The following is an 18,160-nucleotide window of genomic DNA, read 5'->3' on the forward strand; positions in this document are numbered from 1 at the left end:
TTTCACATCTTCAACACACTGTAATGAACCAACGCTTTCTTCCATGCGTTTTTTCATATCCGCTATCTGAGCTTGCAATGTTGCGACTTGCTCTGATAGGTTTTTCTTTGCTTCCGCCTCCTCTTTTAATTGTTCCAGGAAGCCATTTTTCTCATCTTCCATTTGTTTGAGCTTTGTGCTAAAACTCAGCCTTTGACACCTCTCTTCCTGTAAGAGTTCCTGCGTGTCTTGCAGCTGCGATTCCAAGATAGAAAAATCTTCCGCAATTTCTCTAGATTTGCTGTCTGCTTGAGAAAGCTGATTTGTAACATTGTCCAACTCAACCTGCAGTCGGTTTGCCTTCTCTGACAGCTTAGCACACAATCGGTCACCTTCTGACACCTTGACTTGCGATTCCAGAAGCTGTGCCTCTACTTTTTCCCTCTTATGTTCACAATCTTCTTTTCCCTGCATAAGAGCCTTCACCTCATTGGCTAGCATCTGGGAATAAGAATGTAATTCTGCCACACAGGCTTCTTTCTCCTTTAACTGCTGCTGGACACGTTGGGCTTCCCCTTTCCAACTTTCACAGTCCGCACGCCATTCATTTACCACATTGCTTAAAGTAGTGAGCTCATACACAGTACTCAGTAATTTAGCCTCTCTTTCACTTTTCTCTTTGTCGCTGAGAGACAATGTCGCTTTCAGAGCAACATTCTGTTCCTGCGACTCCTGCAGGTCTATTTTTGTAACTTCCAAACACTGAAGACTTTTTTCCAGCTGATTACGCAACTCCAACATATCAGCCATACTTTGCTTCTGCAAAGTCTGAATTTCACTTTCCTTTTCCATGAGGATGGTATCTTTCTCCATTATAGTCTCTCTGCGTTTTTGCAACTCGACCAAAAGAAGAGCAGTGGATTCTTCCCACTGTAACACATGAGACTTGAGTAGTTCATTCATTTCCTGCAAGTTTCTATGCTCCATTTTAAGCAATTCCAAGGCTTGTTCCTTTTCTTCCATTTTCCGTTGCAAGGCATCCAATTCAGCCCTGCACACATACTCGGTTTCTTCCAAACCGATGGCCTCCATTGGCTGCTGGCGTCTCTGTTTCCAGCCTGCCATGCTCTCTTGCTGTTGAGCTGCATTTGATATAATCAGATGTTTCAACATCTCCTCCATTTTGAGTTTACTTTTCATCTGAGCACACTGCGTCTCCATAGCAGTTTCATCAGTGTTGCTAGGGACAACAACCTTCCTCTTTAGTAGACTCTCTTTAGGCATGGATGGGGCTGGTTCAGACGGCAACATCCCCTCCATCCAAAGAATCCGGTCTCTCATTTCATCTATCTTTGCATTTTTCAGGCGTTTGGACCGCCCCATCTTCAATAACTCCACAAACAAATTTTTCACAGTCCAGCAAACAATTTTCAGACCACTGTCTCTTCAACACATGTAGTTTTTCTCTCTCTTGCAGGATCTCTTTTCCTGCGCACACAGTTTGTGCAGTCACTTGCACCAGACACAACAAAGTTCATCAAAAAATTTTGAGACCCCTGTCTCTTTAAAACACTTTTTTTTTTTTTTTTTTTCTGTCAGGATCTTCTCTCCTGCACACATAGATTGTGCAATCTCATGCACCAGACAAAGTTCATCAAACATTTGCACTTCCTTGCAGGGATCTTGCTGCTTCTGCCCACTGCATACCTCCACCATATGTGAGGGATTAGCTCGGTGGTAGGCGTATGGGTGACCCCTTTGGGGGTGCGTTTTCACAGAGATAGCCGATTAGAGGTTGAAAAACAAGACTGATTTATTCATGCAATTTACTTAACACAATTGCAAGCATCAAAACAGCCAAAATAAAATAAAAGACAAAATAAATCCTTGCCTCTGTGGGCGGCTACCTTCTCACAGCTGGAACCTACCTAAGAAGTCTTTCCAACCTACTGTTGGGCCGACACTGCTGATCCTACAGCAGACACTCAAATGTCCATTTGTTTGCTTTTCACACAGCACAAACATTGTCCATTGAACATGTCCCTTTGTTTTCTTTCACACAGCACATGTTCATTTATGACAGGATCCTTTACTCTTCAGATTCTTCACATGGAACACAGTTCATTTAACAGGTCCCTTTACTCTTCACACTCTTCACATGGAACACTTCTCTTCACACTCTTCACATGGAACACTTTGTCTTCTCACCTTTGAGACGTCTTCACTCGTGGTTACCCTCCTTAGCTTCACATCGCTTTAGGGGGTCTTCTCCCATGCTCACCAGCTTGTCGGGAGGCACACATCCGACTGTCCCCCTCTCCCAGCCCACACGGCGACAGGCGGCAGCAGTCCTTCTCCCATGCCCACACGGCGTCGGGAGGTACACGTATGTCTGTCCTCCTCTCCCAGCCTACACGGCGACAGGAGGCAGCACTCAATAGATTTTCTCTGGACAAATTATAGAGTCCTTGATCTCCTCATTCTGAACAGCTGAATGGTTTTCAACTTCCTGCTGGCTCTCTCTGCAGCCAACACCCTATAGTATCAGTGAACTTTCAAAGCAGGTGGGAATGTGTCTCCTCTCAGTGACTACATTCCCAGATTTACCTGACTTCCTGTCACAATATATATATATATATATATATATATATATATATATATATTTTTTTTTTTTTTTTTTTTAAATTATCAGTCTTTTTTTGTTTATAGCACAAAAAATAAAAACTGCAGAGGTGATCAAAGAGGTGATCAAATACCAGCAAAAGAAAGCTCTGTTTTTTATTGGGTACAGCGTTGCACAACCGTGCAATTGTCAGTTAAAGCAACGCAGTGCTGTATCGTGAAAAAAAATGACCTGGCCGGGGAGGGGTGGTAAACTTTCCGGAGCTGAAGTGGTTAAATTGTCTGAATTCCTGCTACATATCTAGTCATTTTTGTATAAAATATGTCTATTTTGCTAAGCCTCATCCTTCAAAGGTTAACAATAATCATGACTGTCCTAGCAAAACAAGGAAACATTAGGTAAGTCAACATGTTCTGTTCATGCTCTTTGTTTTAACTAATTCATGGTTAAATAAGATGACCATTTCCCTACTACTGTATTTCGCTTACTGTCTATACCAGAATTCAGCACAGAGCTTGCAATCAATTTTAAGACAGCTGGTTGCTTGGAATATAAATCTAGCTATATGAATAAAGGATATACACCTTTATTCTGTCTGTTTAGAATTCATAACTTCGCACTTACAGTATTTTGCTATGCCACTTGCAGTTACAGTTACAGATCATCACAGTAGGAAAGTCAACTCTTAATTTTTGGCGCATTGTTTTGGCACATTGAAAACAGGCAATATAGCTTTTAATCATGACAAATAAAAAATAGAATATAAATGGCTGCCTCTAGGTGCTTCACAACTTTAAAAATGACCTATGCAATAGTTTATGGGAGATTCTGTCACAAAGTTAGAGCAATAAAAACACTTTTTACAGTAATATAATGCATTTAAAGACTAACTCCACTCCAAAAAAAAAAAAAAAAATGAATCCCCTCTGGGTGATCAATGTACATTGCAAGGATTTTACCAAACTTTGTTGCAGAGCCCTACCTGTTTCTACTCTGAAGAGTAGTCCCACCTGTTTCTAATTCTGAATGGCAGGCTCTGGTACATTCCAATCACCTTGTGCACTCTCAGTTTTCTAATGAAAAAAGCTGTAGTATCTGCATCCCTTTAGAAGTAATTAAAGTGGTTGTAACCAAAAAAAAAAAAAAAAAAAGATCCAGTTCCTTTAAGGCATGATCTATAGCACCGTGCTTGTGTTGTGTAATTTGGCCCTTCCTATGTTGTAATAGACCTGGTTGATCCTGCCTGTTCCTGTGTCCCTCTGTCTGTGCTGACCACTGAAATCATGGTTGTTGAGCCATAACACCATGGTCAGGTTATGTGCCACTATCATCCCGCTCTCTGCTGTGAGTCTCTCTCCTGATCCCTGCCTGTCAGCATCAGAGCAGCTCACCTCCCCGCCCCTCCTGCCGCTATTCAGCTGTAATATGCAGGAAAAACAAATGTACCCCCTCCGGAAATATGCTGGCATTAACCATAAAGTGTGTTTTTTTTTTTATGAAAAGGCTAAATACCTTTTCCCACACCGCTGCTGATGTCACAGGGGAATCTCAGCCCCTCCCACTGCTCTCCATAGATCGGGGGAAGAAGAGCGGAGGAGGATCACGTGACTGCACACCTGGGGTGTGAGAAAAGCTATTTTGCCTTTTCATTTAAAAAAAAAAAAAAACACTCACACTATAGTTAATGCCAGCATAATCCAGAGGGAATACCAGTAAAGTCACAATGTCACAAAGTCACAAACACTTTAATCATTAGGGAGTATCTCATGAAAACTGAAATCTCTGTTGCATAGGATGCTTAAAATCTCACTTGTATCTTAGTGCAGACTTCTGGGAAAATTGGTGAGCCAATCACACAAGCATAAAATTACATTCCTGGAGGTGTTTTGTACACCAAGGGTGTACAGAAGGACTCCAGGTTGCCATATTGCATTTAATTTTACAGAAAATTACAGCAGCTGCAGTTTGAATCGGAAAGGTAATTTTTATTAACATTAAATTACAATGTAGCTTATCAATTGTATATTATATATATGAGACATGGATGGGAAAGTTTGGGGTGGAGGAACAGAGTCCTGTCCTCAACCTGATAGAACACCTTTGGGATGAATTAGAATGGGGACTGTAAGCCAGGCCTTCTTGTCCAACATTAGTGCCTGACCTCACAAATGCTCTTCTGAAGAATAGGCAAACATTCCCATAGATACACTCCTAAACCTTGTGGGCAGCCTTCCCCGAAGAGCTGAAGCTGTTATAGCTGCAAAGGGTGGGCCAACTCAATATTGAACCCTACGGACTAAGACTGGGATAACATTAAAGTTCATGTGCGTGTAAAGGCAAGTCTCCCAATGCTTTTTACAATATTGTGTGTGTATATATTGTGAGGGATTAACTCGGTGGCGGGTGTGGATGATCCCTTTAGGGGGGTTCGTTACACAGGGAGATAGCCGAGAAGTGGTTGCAAACAACAGTTTGGTTTATTCATGCAATTTTCTTCACACAAGTGCAAGTGTCAAAAACATCCAAAATAAAATTAAACACAAAATAAATCCTTGCCACTGTGGGCGGCTACCTTCTCACACACAGGAACCTACCTAAGGAGTCTGTCCCCAACCTACTGTTGGGCAGACTTTGCTGATCCTACAGGAGACCATCAATAGTCCATTTATTTTCTCTTCACACAACAAATGTCCATTGAACATGTCCCTTTTCTCTTCACATTGAACATGTCCCTTTTCTCTTCACATAGAACACATTCCTTTGTTTTTCTCTTCACCCAGCAAATGTCCCTTTTCTCTTCACACAGGAAATGTCCATTGGTTTCTTTTCACATAGAAACAATCCCAGACCTCACCTTGAGTAGTCTTCAGTCTTAATTCATTTTCCCTTCACACAGGAAATGTCCATTGGTTTCTTTTCACATAGAAACAATCCAAGATCTCACCTTGAGAAGTCTTCACACTTTTTACCCTCCTCAGCGCACATCGCTTCAGGAGGCATTCCTTCTCCCATGCTCACACAGCGTCTTGAGGCACACATCTGACTGTCCTCCTCTACTCACACAGCGTCAGGAGGCAGCAATCAATAGGACTTCCTCTGGACAAATTATAGAGGCCTTAATTTCCTCATTCTGAATAGCTGAATGGTTTTCAACTTCTTTACACCTTCCTGCTGCCTTTGCAGCCGACACCCTATAGTAATTGGTGAATTGTCTAACCCAAGCAGAAGTATATTTCCTGTCTGTGACAACATCCACAGATTTACCTGACTTCCTGTCACAATATATATATATATATATATATATATATATATATATACAGTATCTCACAAAAATGAATACACCCATCGCATTTTTGTAAATATTTTAATATATCTTTTCATGTGACAACACTGAAGAAATTACACTTTGCTACAATGTAAAGTTGTGAGTGTACAGCTTGTATAACAGTGTAAAGTTGCTGTCCCCTCAAAATAACTCAACATACAGCCAATAATGTCTAAACCTCTGGCAACAAAAGTGAGTATACCCCTAAGTGAAAATGTCCAAATTGGGCAGAAGTGTCAATATTTTTTGTGGCCACCATTATTTTCCAGCACTGCTATAGCCCTCTTGGGTATGACGTTCACCAGAACTTCACAGGTTGCCACTGGAGTCCTCTTCCACTCCTCCATGATGACATCACAGAGCTGATGGATGTTAGAGACCTTGCGCTCCTCCACTTTTCGTTTGAGGATGACCCACAGATGCTCAATAGGTTTTAGGTCTGGAGACATGCTTGGCCAATCCATCACCTTTACCCTCAGCTTCTTTAGCAAGGCAGTGGTCATCTTGGAGGTGTGTTCTGGGTCATTATTATCATGTTGAAATACTGCCCTGTGGCCCAGTCTCTGAAGGGAGGGGATCATGCTCTGCTTCAGTATGTCACAGTACATGTTGGCATTCATGATTCCCTCAATGAACTGTAGCTTCCCAGAGCCGGCAGCACTCATGCAGCCCCAGACCATGACACTCCCACCACCATGCTTGACTGTAGGCAAGACACACTTGTCTTTATACTCCCACCTGCTTGCCGCCACACACGCGTGACACCATCTGGATAAAATAGGTTTATCTTGGTCTAATCAGACCACAAGACATGATTCCAGTAATCCATGTCCTTAGTCTGCTTGTCTTCAGCAAACTGTTTGCGGGCTTTCTTGTGCATCGTCTTTAGAAAAGGCTTCCTTCTGGGATGACAGCCATGCAGACCAATTTGTAGCAGTGTGTGGCGTATGGTCTGAGCACTGACAGGCTGACTCCCCACCCCTTCAACCTCTGCAGCAATGCTGGCAGCACTCCTACATCTATTTCCTGAAGACAACTTCTGGATATGACGTTGAGCATGTGCACTCAACTTCTTTGGTCAACCATGGCAAGGCCTGTTCTGAGTGGAACCTGTCCTGTTAAACCACTGTATGGTCTTGGTCATCGTTCTGCAGCTCAGTTTTAGGGTCTTGGCAATCTTCTTATAGCCTAGACCATCTTTATGTAGAGCAACAATTATTTTTTTCAGATCCTCAGAGAGTTCTTTGCCATGAGGTGCCATGTTGAACTTCCACTGACCAGTATGAGAGAGTGAGAGCGATAACACCAAATTTAACACACCTGTTCCCCATTCATACCTGAGACCTTGTAACACTAACGAGTCACATGACACCGGGGAGGGAAAATGGCTAATTGGGCCCAATTTGTACATTTTCACTTAGGGGTGTATTCACTTTTTTTGCTAGCAGTTTAGACATTAATGGCTGTGTTGAGTTATTTTGAGGGGACAGCAAATTTAAACTGTTATGTAAGCTGTACACTCACTACTTTACATTGTAGCAAAGTGTCATTTCTTCAGTGTTGTCACATGAACAGATGTAATAAATATACAGCAAAGGCACCTGCCAGAGCATGGCTACTACCTCCCAGTGGCACATTACTATAGTCAGCTGCCTTGTTGGCCAAGAGGAATGTGCATAATATTGGAGGGGAAAGGTCCATCACTACAAGAATCTGAGTATCAAAGCCTTGCCCATTCAGAACAGACTGGCACTCAGCTGTAGTAAAGGGCAAAGTAAGGTGATGGACCCCTAAATTACAAAATTACCTTTTCAGGAGTCAGTTGCAGTTGGTTAGTGCCCTGGTAGTGTATAGTGGCCACATTTTTTAGCCATCTATGCTTGTGTGTCTGGGTATAGAGCAGTATTTATGGCCTTAGATTGTGCTTATTAATTGCTTATTAATACAATTTGTTCTGCCCTTCACTTTATTATCATATTCATTATCATATTCATTATTTATGCTAATGACCAACGCACATTCTGGATTGTTTAAATTTGTTGTTTCGTCTGGGGGGGGGGTTATCCACAGGAAACACAGAGTTAACATCCATATTTATGTCACCATACCCACACGTCACAGATTCTTTTGAATCTTCTTTCTACTCTTTTTCACCCTTGGACCCTTAACCCAAGCACCAATTTCAACACATTATATGTATTTGTGTATACTCAATGTTAAATAAATCCATTGTTTTTATACATTTTGGTGTATTTAATCACTTGCCCACAAAGTCCCACCCCCTTGGCCTAAGGCACCAAAGTACCCCCCATTAAATTTGTAGTTTCAACATACATCGTTACATTATACCTAAGCAAGTTATGCCCGTAAGAAGAAAAGAGGAAGAAGGCAGAACAGTGGCTAAGTGGTTACCACTTCCACCTAGCAGCACTAGGGTCACCTCCCACACTCCAAAGACATGCTGGTAGGTTAAATGGTGTCTGTCTAAATTGGCCCTAGTATGTATATATATAGATATGAATGTGAGTTAGGGACCTTGGCTCCTTGAATAAGGATGAAAGGGAGAACTTTGTCTTCTGGTGCTTGGGCACCAAATCGCTATGGCTGTGACTAAGGCTTATTGCTAAAACGTGTAAGCCACTGTACTTTGTACACTCCACTCAATGGAATAAAGTGATTTTTTTCAGAAGGACGAGTTGCTGGTTCTTCACCTTATACCTCCAAATCTGGAGAACTCCGGAATCCCAAACATCTTACTTAAAAACCTAGTGAAGAGAACATCTCCAGATCAGCAGTAATAAGGTTTGGAAGATTTACAGACCTGACCTCAGGCATACCACCTCACCTGATGCACCTTGGTAGAGTTCCCATTTATTTTGGCCACAAACAATTAAGTTCAATATTCATAATCAAGAACGCCAAACAAACAGCAGGTGATACTGGAAGAGATTTTCCTGGAATGTTAACCAAGTGAGTTCTGTGATGTTATTTACAACTTCAGTTTGATGAACCAGTGAAGAAGCTGTTTCTGAACAAAACGCATATAAGTAGAGAGATCAGAAAGTGACAAGCATATTAGTCTCACAGCAGGTTTCTTTTATATCCCACACTTCTGAATTTTAAGCAGCCTGGAAAACATAAAGCAATTTACAGCCTTTAATGTCTGAGCTTCGCATTGTGCCACATTGACATATCTGGCATTGTTCCATTCGGGGATGAATGGAATACTGTATTCATTCATACATTCACTCATTCATTAATTCGTTCATTCAAGGCAAGCACCATAATTAATCCATAATACAGTCATTTGCATACAAAACTTAAATTATTATTATTATTATTACATGATAATTTTTCTGCATGATGAAGGTACATGCGCATGTTGTAATTTTCAGAAGTCAGAATTACCTATAGACTTTTATCATCTGTACAGTGTAGTTGCAATTCTTGTTCCTGTTTTTATAGTCTCAGAAGGTTTTATGGATGCCATAACTTGTTAACCACTTTTATCCCCTTCAAGCCCAGGCCAATTTTCAGCTTTCAGTGCTGTCACACTTTAAATGACAATTGTGCTGTTATGCAACATTGTTCCCATATGAAATTTTTATCATTTTCTCACACAAATAGAGCTTTCTTTTGGTGGTATTTAATCACAACTGGGCTTTTTATTTTTTGCTAAACAAATGAAAAAGGACCCAACATTTTGAACAAAAAAAATCAAAACATTTTTTATAGTTTGTTATAAAATTTTGCAAACAGGTAATTGTTCTCCTTCACTGATGTGCGCTGATGAGGCTGCACTGATGGGCTGCACTGATGGGCACTGATGAGGTGGCACTGATGGGCACTGATGAGTCTGCACTGGTGGGCACTGATGAGGCTGCACTGATAGATGGCACTGATAGGTAGCACTGATAGGCTCTGATAGGCGGCACTGATGGGTTTTGATAGGTGGCACTGAAGGACACTGATAGGCACTGGTAGGGAGCACTGATAGGCAACACTGATAGGTGACACTGATGAGGAGGCATTGATTGGCAGCACTGTTGGGACTACACCTCAGTAAAATATTGGGATTCTCCAGATCCCTCGCTTTTACTGACAATCAGGATGTTTCTCCATGTTGGATATGACAATTTGTGTATTGAATATGTAAGTGTATGCATGTGTGTAGAGTTGATAAGCTGCAATATATTAAATTCTTGGTTTGGGGTTTTTAAGCAAAATCTACCTATATCTGAGCACCACAAACTAAAAATGCTACTTAATTAAATTTTAATATTCAGAGCAAAGTTACCCATCCATCCATGTCTCCAAGCTTTATTTTGTAAAGAAATCGCTTTTAAAACCCCCCCTAGCATTTCTTGCGGTGGCGGTCTTGAGTAAAGGCAGATGATTCATATAGCATTTACTTCCTAGGATCCATCTGCCCTTAGTGCAGACATGCAGATAGGAGGATGTGCTTAGCAGGGAAAGCCCCTCCTCCCCTCCAGCGGTTAAAAGAAAAAAAAGATGCCCATGAAGACTCCTGGGATGTATGACATATTTTTGGCCTAAGCTAGTAACCAGGAAGCATCCAGAGATATGTAAAAAAAAAAAAAGTTTAAAGCAAGTATATATTATACCTTCTTATATATTTGCTAATGCTAGCAGCATAAGGATTGAAAATAGTTAACAATGATTGAGGGAGTTTAGTTCTGCTTTAAAGTATAAATAAAGGCTTTTGGATAGAGTGGAGAGGAATTAGAACATCTGTCAGTTATTACCTTTTTTTGTCCTGTTTAGGCTTCGGTTCATACTGATGCGACATAGGATCCAACTTGTGAGACCCCAAGTTGGATGACAAGTGAAATTCAGTGTTTCCCTATGAGAGCTGTCTTAACTGATACTACACAAGTCAGTCTAACTTTAGAAAAGGTTCCTGCACTACTTTGGTCTGACTTCAATGCCACAGAGTATAAAAAATCACATGAAATTCGTAACCAAAGTTGCACTGGAAGTCACAGGACTTTGAAGTCAGGCTGGTGTGAACTGAGTCTTACTGTTATCATCAAAAGTGAATGTAGCACTACTTCCAAAGGAGCTTCTGATATTTTAGGGGCCTTTTTTCTTGGCCCAATATGGAGCCCCCACTCCAACTGACACCACCAAATGACCTTGGCCGGAGAATCTTCTGGCAGCCACACAGGAAAAATACGCGCACACAGTTATAAAATAGATGACCAAGTTGTATTAATGGCAAAAGGAGAATGGCAGACGATACAATAGTTAGGAAAATGGTTAAACAGTAAACAAGGTGAATCAGCAAAAGAGTAATGCAGTCCAGTCAAATACCCTTTAAAGTGTGGCTACCTGTTCTGTTCTGGTATAAACAATAGCCCTCCGAGTGAGAGATCACTCCCTAAGTGAGACATGTAGGGTTAGTAAAAAATTAGGGCCGGCTTACTTGTAGGCCCTCAGTCAGGAGTGTCTAGGTTTAAGTGCCAAGAAATCTGTCAAATTTCTTGCACACCAGTACTTCTAAGAAAGATAGTGCTTGAGCACAGTCAATCAGAAAGGTTGATTCTTTTGCCGGCTTAGTTGAGGCCCTTATGTTGGCACGCAGTGAGAAGTGCAGTATCTTTTTTAATATGGAGGATAGGATGCACAGTGTTACATGAAAGTAAAAGAAAATCCCAAAATTTGGGTTGACACCATTATGGTAATAGAGGGGAAACTTTCAAATGGAAACACTCCTTCTTGTGACCCTGAGGACAACCTGGGATATCTTCACAGTGAAGGAATTTTCTCTCACTTTTCTGTTTTGGGCATTGGACAGAAAGAGAAATTAAATCTCCCCAAAGGGACACAGACGGCAAAAAAAAAAAAAAAAAATTCTGACAAGGGTTTACCCTACCTTACTCTATCCAAAATGGTTTTAGTTCTTCTTTAAAATGGTGTCCCCTTTCAAAAAATTAAAAAACTTTGGGTATAGTATAGTATTAGGTATTGGTATTAGGCACTAGTGACCAATTACTGGTAATAATGAGAGAAATAGTATCCCATCATTTTTGTCATTGAAAGGAATAACACCCCATTGTTGTTGCCAATGGGAGGAAAAGTACCTGGGAAAATAATGCCCCATCATTGGCGTCAGTGGAAGGAACAGTTCCCTAGGGTTAGTGTCAGTTAACGGGATAGTGCCCCATCACTGGTGTCAGTCGAAGGAATGATGCTTCATCGTTGGTATCAGTAGAAGGAATAGTGACCCATTGTTGGTGTCAGTGAAAGAGACAGTGCCCTATTGTTAGTGTCAGTTAAAGAAATAGTGCCCCATTGTTGGTATTAGTGAAAGGAATGGCACCTTATTGTTGGTGCTAGTGGAAGGAATAGTGCCCCATCATTATTGTCAGTGGGAGGAATAGTGCGTCATCATTGGTGTCAGTGGGAAGACTAGTACACCATTGTCAGCGTCAGTGGCAGGAACTTTTCCCCACTGTTGCTGATGGTGGGTGGAATAATGCCCCAAGGGCCAGATAAAAGCAAGCCGGATGCAGGCCGTGTCTGGCCACCGTGCTGCAGTTTGAGTAATGATTAATTTCGAGAAACATGTCAACCATGCTCTTCCGATGTGTGTCATAAAGTCTCTCTGGTTTTCTTTGTTGGATGTTTTTATAACAATAAAAATCTCTAAGCATTTGGAAGTGCGGTCACTTGTTTTTCATTGGATGCAGTTTTGGAGACCATTGAGGTCTCAGAAATTAAGGCACGGCAAGGTTAAGGCACTAAAGACCATTTTAGTAGACCAGTTACTGCATGCAGAGATCACATTTATAGGGAATACTTGCTATTACTACTACTAACATGCTCCAATCATTGTCACCTTTTCTTTTTTTTTCACATGTAACTACTTATGTAACACTTCTGACTCATTTAATAAATCTATTTCCATTTTCTCTTTGTCTGTTCCTCTTTTCACACACTATTAAATAGCTCAAACCTTTACATACTATTACAGTTAAGTACTTCTCTATACATTTTATAAAAGAAACATTGAAGATGAACTGTACATTTCCACCACTTTTGTTTTTCACACCTGTAAAAAAATACAGCCACAGGGCATTGTAGCACCTAAGTCAGTTAAAGGAATAATGCCCCATCACTGGTGTCAGTGGAAGGAATGGTGCCTCATCATTGGTATCAGTAGAAGAAATTGTGACCCATTGTTGGTGTCAATGAAAGAGACAGTGTCCTATTGTTAATGTCAGTTAAAGAAATAGTGCCCCATTGTTGGCATTAGTGGAAGGAGTGGCACCTTATCGTTGGTATCAGTGGAAGTATAATGCCCCATCATTGGTGTCAGTGGGAGGAATGGTGGTTTATTGTTGGTATCAGTGGGATAAATAGTGCTCCATTATTGATGTCAGTGGGAGAAATAGTGCCCTATCATTGGTAGCAGTAGGAGGAATCCCAGATAACAAAGATAACTTGCCACATATTTGTGGCAGTTCTAAAATGTAAAAAATGCAATCTCTCCTAAGCACAACTAAAACAGCAATATTCACATTCAGCAGCGCTTAATCCAACTATTTAAATATCCCAAATAAATAGTCCATACAACATTCCATCCAATATTGTAAATAAATAAATGTCCAGAGTGTCCATGTATGTGTATACGGTGATTGTATTGTTCTCAAATAGAAACAGTCTCTCAAGCAAAATAACACCAGTGTTCCTTAGGCAGATTGTTAAATAGCCATCACCACACCTTCAGTGCTCCCCTTAAGAATGGACACTCACCAGATATCACTTTACTCTAAGCATGTATGCATTGGCTGCATGAGCCCTTTTCCCAACGATATCCAGCAAGTCCTAAACTTTTGAAGCCAGGATACCACATAAACTTTCTCCAATGTCGCGGTCAAGGGCCGTATGTCAGCAGTGAAATGCAAGCAGACAAAATAGGGACAGGGATAGTGTAATAACTTTTTACCTTTATTCACAGAATATATTCATAACCCCAAAACCCCTTATATATATCTGCTTACATTCAAATAAAACAATCACAGCTTAGAGTATGGGGACAGAGTGTACCGCTGCTTGCCGTCCGCAAGCTGAACCACTTCCACAAGCTGAACGAAGATCAGTCCGACCGCCCCTCACCCCGACATTGGAGAAAGTTTATGTGGTATCCTGGCAGAGCCTGCACCGAAGGGGGGGGGGGGCAAAGGAGGGACTTCAGATAGGGACAGGACTATGTGGTCTTTCTCAGCTATCTCCTCTCTCTCAGCCCCCCTCCCCGTCTCTCAGCCCCCTGACTCTAAGCCCCATTCTGATTCTCAGTCACCCTCTGTCTCCCAGTCACCCTCTTTCTTTCAGCCCCACCTCTGTCCCTCAGCCCCCTTCTGTCTCTCAGCCCCCTTCTGTCTCTCACCCACCCTGTCTCTCAGCCCCCCTCTCTTTCACACTCACCCATTCTCTCTCACCCACCCCTTCTCTCAGCCCCCCGCTCTCTCTCCCTTCCCCCTGTATCTCAGCTCCCCTCTTTCTCTCAGTCCCCGTCTTTCTCACCCCTCTCTCTCCCACCCCCTCTCTCACACTCTACCCCTCTCTCTCTTACTCCCCCCATCTCTCAGACCCCCCCTCTCTCACACCATCTCTCTCTCTCTCTTACCCCCCTTTTCTCTCTCACCCTCTATCTCACACTCCACCACTCTCTCTCTTACCCCCCTCCCACACTTCACCCCTCTCTCTCAGCCCCCTGTCTCTCATCCCCTCTTTGTCTCTCAGTCCCCCTCTGTCTCTCAGCCCCCTCCTTTATCTCATCCCTCCCTCTCTCTCACTCACTTCCTCTCTCTTACACTCTCCCCCTCTCTTTCTCTCACCCACTCCCTCTCACCCCCTTCCCTTCTTTGTCTCTCACCCCCATCTCTTTCAACTCTCCTCTCAGCCCTTCCTCTCTTTTACTCCCCCCCCTCTCTCACCCCTCTCTCTCTAACTCCCACCTCTCCCTCACTCCCCGCTCTCTCTCACCCCCCTCTCTCCCTCTCACCCTCTTATGATATAAATAATGGATGTGGGGGCCTTTTGGTGGGCTTAATTTTTTTTTGTTGGGAGGGGTTTGGGAGGGGGCAGCATTTCATTCTTGGACCCAGGCAGCACAATGTCTTGGGCCAGCCCTGATACCCAACCACATTCATCTGAATTCAGCCACATAAGGACCAAATCCCCATATCCGGCATAATAAGCATAATAAGCACCTAAATATAAAATAAGAATAGGCTTATCAATAAATCACCACAGTAAGGAACAATTTAGGTAAACAAATCCCAAGGGTAATGTAAAGTACTGACCACGTCCAAAATATGCAAAAAGACAAGCCTTCCTTTCAGGGCCAAAGCAGAGCAATGCCAAATCGACATTGCCGTGGTAGACATATATACTGTATCTCTGAGGCACTTCAAAGCACCTCCCCTCCTGCATGCCTCCCGCCCCCATGTCTCAACCCGTGTGTCGCATGTGAGGAGATGTTCCTCCATCACAAAACCGCACTTCCAGTCAGAACCGGAAGTGATGTGTATTCCCAGAGACGGACAGGAATAATCACAATATGGCATCTGGCCCTGAATGCTCCCCACTCTCAGCACCAAACCAGCTGAAACACATGCAAAAGGCAACATAGGCACAACAAACCAGTGGCCACCATCCATTCCCACCAAACAAACCACAATAAATTCAGATCTCACACAGAGTGCCAGAACACTCACCAGACAAAAGCCAAAAAACAGTTGTGAATTACAGGAAGTGATGCACCTCAAGTGTTACCAAAAGATTTCTTCACTGTGCTCTTCCTCCACCATTCTGTACACCCACCAGATGATGTAATAAATAGGCCCTGCATCGCTGTCAACCATTATGCTGGAAACGTGGCTTACTATGACGGACACACGGTCACTTTTCATATGATACCCACTGTAAAAAATGCTCACCAGTAGGAGACAAAAATGATGCTAATATAGTGTAGTTATTTATTGAGAAAAATAAGAGTACATGCAGATAAAAAGTGAAGAAATATTTTGGTAACACATGAGGTGCATCACTTTCTGTATTTCCTGGCTGTTTTTTGGCTTTTGTCTGGCACTATGGGGTTTATTTACTAAAGACAAATCACTGTGCACTGCAAGTGCACTCGGACATGTAGTCACTGTAGATCTGAGGGGAAGATCTGAAATGTGCAAGCAAAAATGCTGTTTTTTTATCTTCCTTGCATGTCCCCCCCAGATCTACAGCGACTGCACTTGCAGCGCACTTATAGTGTACAGTGGATTTGCCTTTAGTAAATAAACCCCTGTGTCTATCACTGGAGGAACCTTTCTGAATACAGCGATTCATGCAGCTGTCTCTTGACTGCTAATTACACATTTGGATTCACCCTTTGGACTTTATATATATATATATATATGTACATATATACTTTGATCACTTAATGAGGAATTTTTCCTTTGTTTAGACTTTCGCTTGTTTAACCGCTTGCCGACCGCCGCAAGTAAATTTACTGCGGCGGTCAGCCCCTACCAGGCAGAGTGACGTTAATTAACGTCACTAGCCTGGGAGGGTCTGGGGAGCGAGCGCACGCCCGCGGAGGCGCGCTCCCGCTCCCGCGCGGTCACTGACCCCCCCGCGCTTGTGACCAGCGGACCCGATGTCCGCCGGTCACTCGGCGATCGTCGGGGGAGAGGGAGAAAGTCAGGCGGCTTGTGTAAACAAGCCACCTGTCATTCTCCTCGGTGGAAAAACACTGATCAGACGGATCTAGTATGTAGATCCGTTGATCAGTGTCCTTACACCTCAAGCCACAGCCAATCACAGTAGAAAGCACGCCCCTAGGGACACACACAGCCCCTCCCTCCCAAATAAAGTTAACCCCTTCACTACCAGTGTATTTTTACAGTAACAGTACAGTATATAGCACTGATTACTGTAGAAATGTCACTGGTACCCCCAAAAGTGTCAAAAGTTTCAGTCAAGGGTCCGATCTGTCCGCCGCAATGTCGCAGTACCGCAAAAAAAATCGCAGATCGCCGCCATTACGCGTTAAAAATAAAAACAACAAAAATGACAAAAATCTTTCCCTTTGTTAGTAAACGCGATAACTTTTGCGCAAACCAATCAAAATACGCTTTTTGCGATTTTTTTACCAAACATAGGTAGGATAAAACAAATTGGCCGAAAATGTTAAAAAATTTTGATTTTTAAATTTTTTTTGGGGGAATTTCATATAAAAAAATGTGAAAAATATTGTTATTTTTGCAAAATTTACGCTCTTTTTTTGTTTATAGCGCAAAAAGTAAAAATCGCACAGGTGATCAAATACCACCAAAAGAAAGCTCTGTTTGTGAGAAAAAAAGGACGTCAAATTCGTTTAGGTACAGCGTCGCATGACTGCGCAATTGTCCGTTAAAGTCACGCAGTGCCGAATCGCAAAATACCCCCCTGGTCGTTTAGCAGGAAAATCCTCCGGGGCTTAAGTGGTTAAACACTGTCATAATTATCAGTGCTGCACTTTATATTGTTTGGTGCTATCTGTCAATGTAAAATACACTTTTTCTTGATTATTCAATAAAAACATTTATGGAAAAAAAAAAAAAAAAGTTTACTTTATATTGTTTTTTTGTAGGTTGTATATTCACCTTTATTTTGTGCCAGCTGCTACACAAAATACTTATTTCTAGCGTTCACTTTATCTATATATTTTTTGGTTTCATGGTTACCTGGTGACATGTAAAGTGTCACCTATGGAAAATATGGGGTACTGACATTTGTTGCCATTTTATAAATTCAAAATACTAGCAACATTTACAAAGCCATCCATAGTTTAACCATAGGTGTGCGCAGCCTAATGCATTAGGGTGTGCACACGAAAGCTCAAACACACACTACCGATCACTTACGATGTTCATTCAGAAAGGGAGGGGGCCGGCAAATTATATATTTACCGGCCCCTTTCCCCACTCATCCTAAAACATCCCCACAGCCACAGCCGGATGGAGAGGAGGGAAGCCGAAAGAGCTGTGGGGGTAAGAGGGAGGGGAGCCAGGGCAGTAGGGGGGATCTGTGCTGTACAGGGTGATTAGGGTGTGCCTGGGCACACCTGGCACACCCTGTTCGCACACCTATGAGTTTAACCCCCAGCTACATCACTAGCCTAGTCTCAAAATACCAACCTAATCTCTCTTAAAATCTCCTGCTCTCTA

The sequence above is a fragment of the Pelophylax lessonae genome (genome assembly GCF_965119305.1).
Source record: "Pelophylax lessonae genome assembly, chromosome: 2".
Classification (NCBI taxonomy): domain Eukaryota; kingdom Metazoa; phylum Chordata; class Amphibia; order Anura; family Ranidae; genus Pelophylax; species Pelophylax lessonae.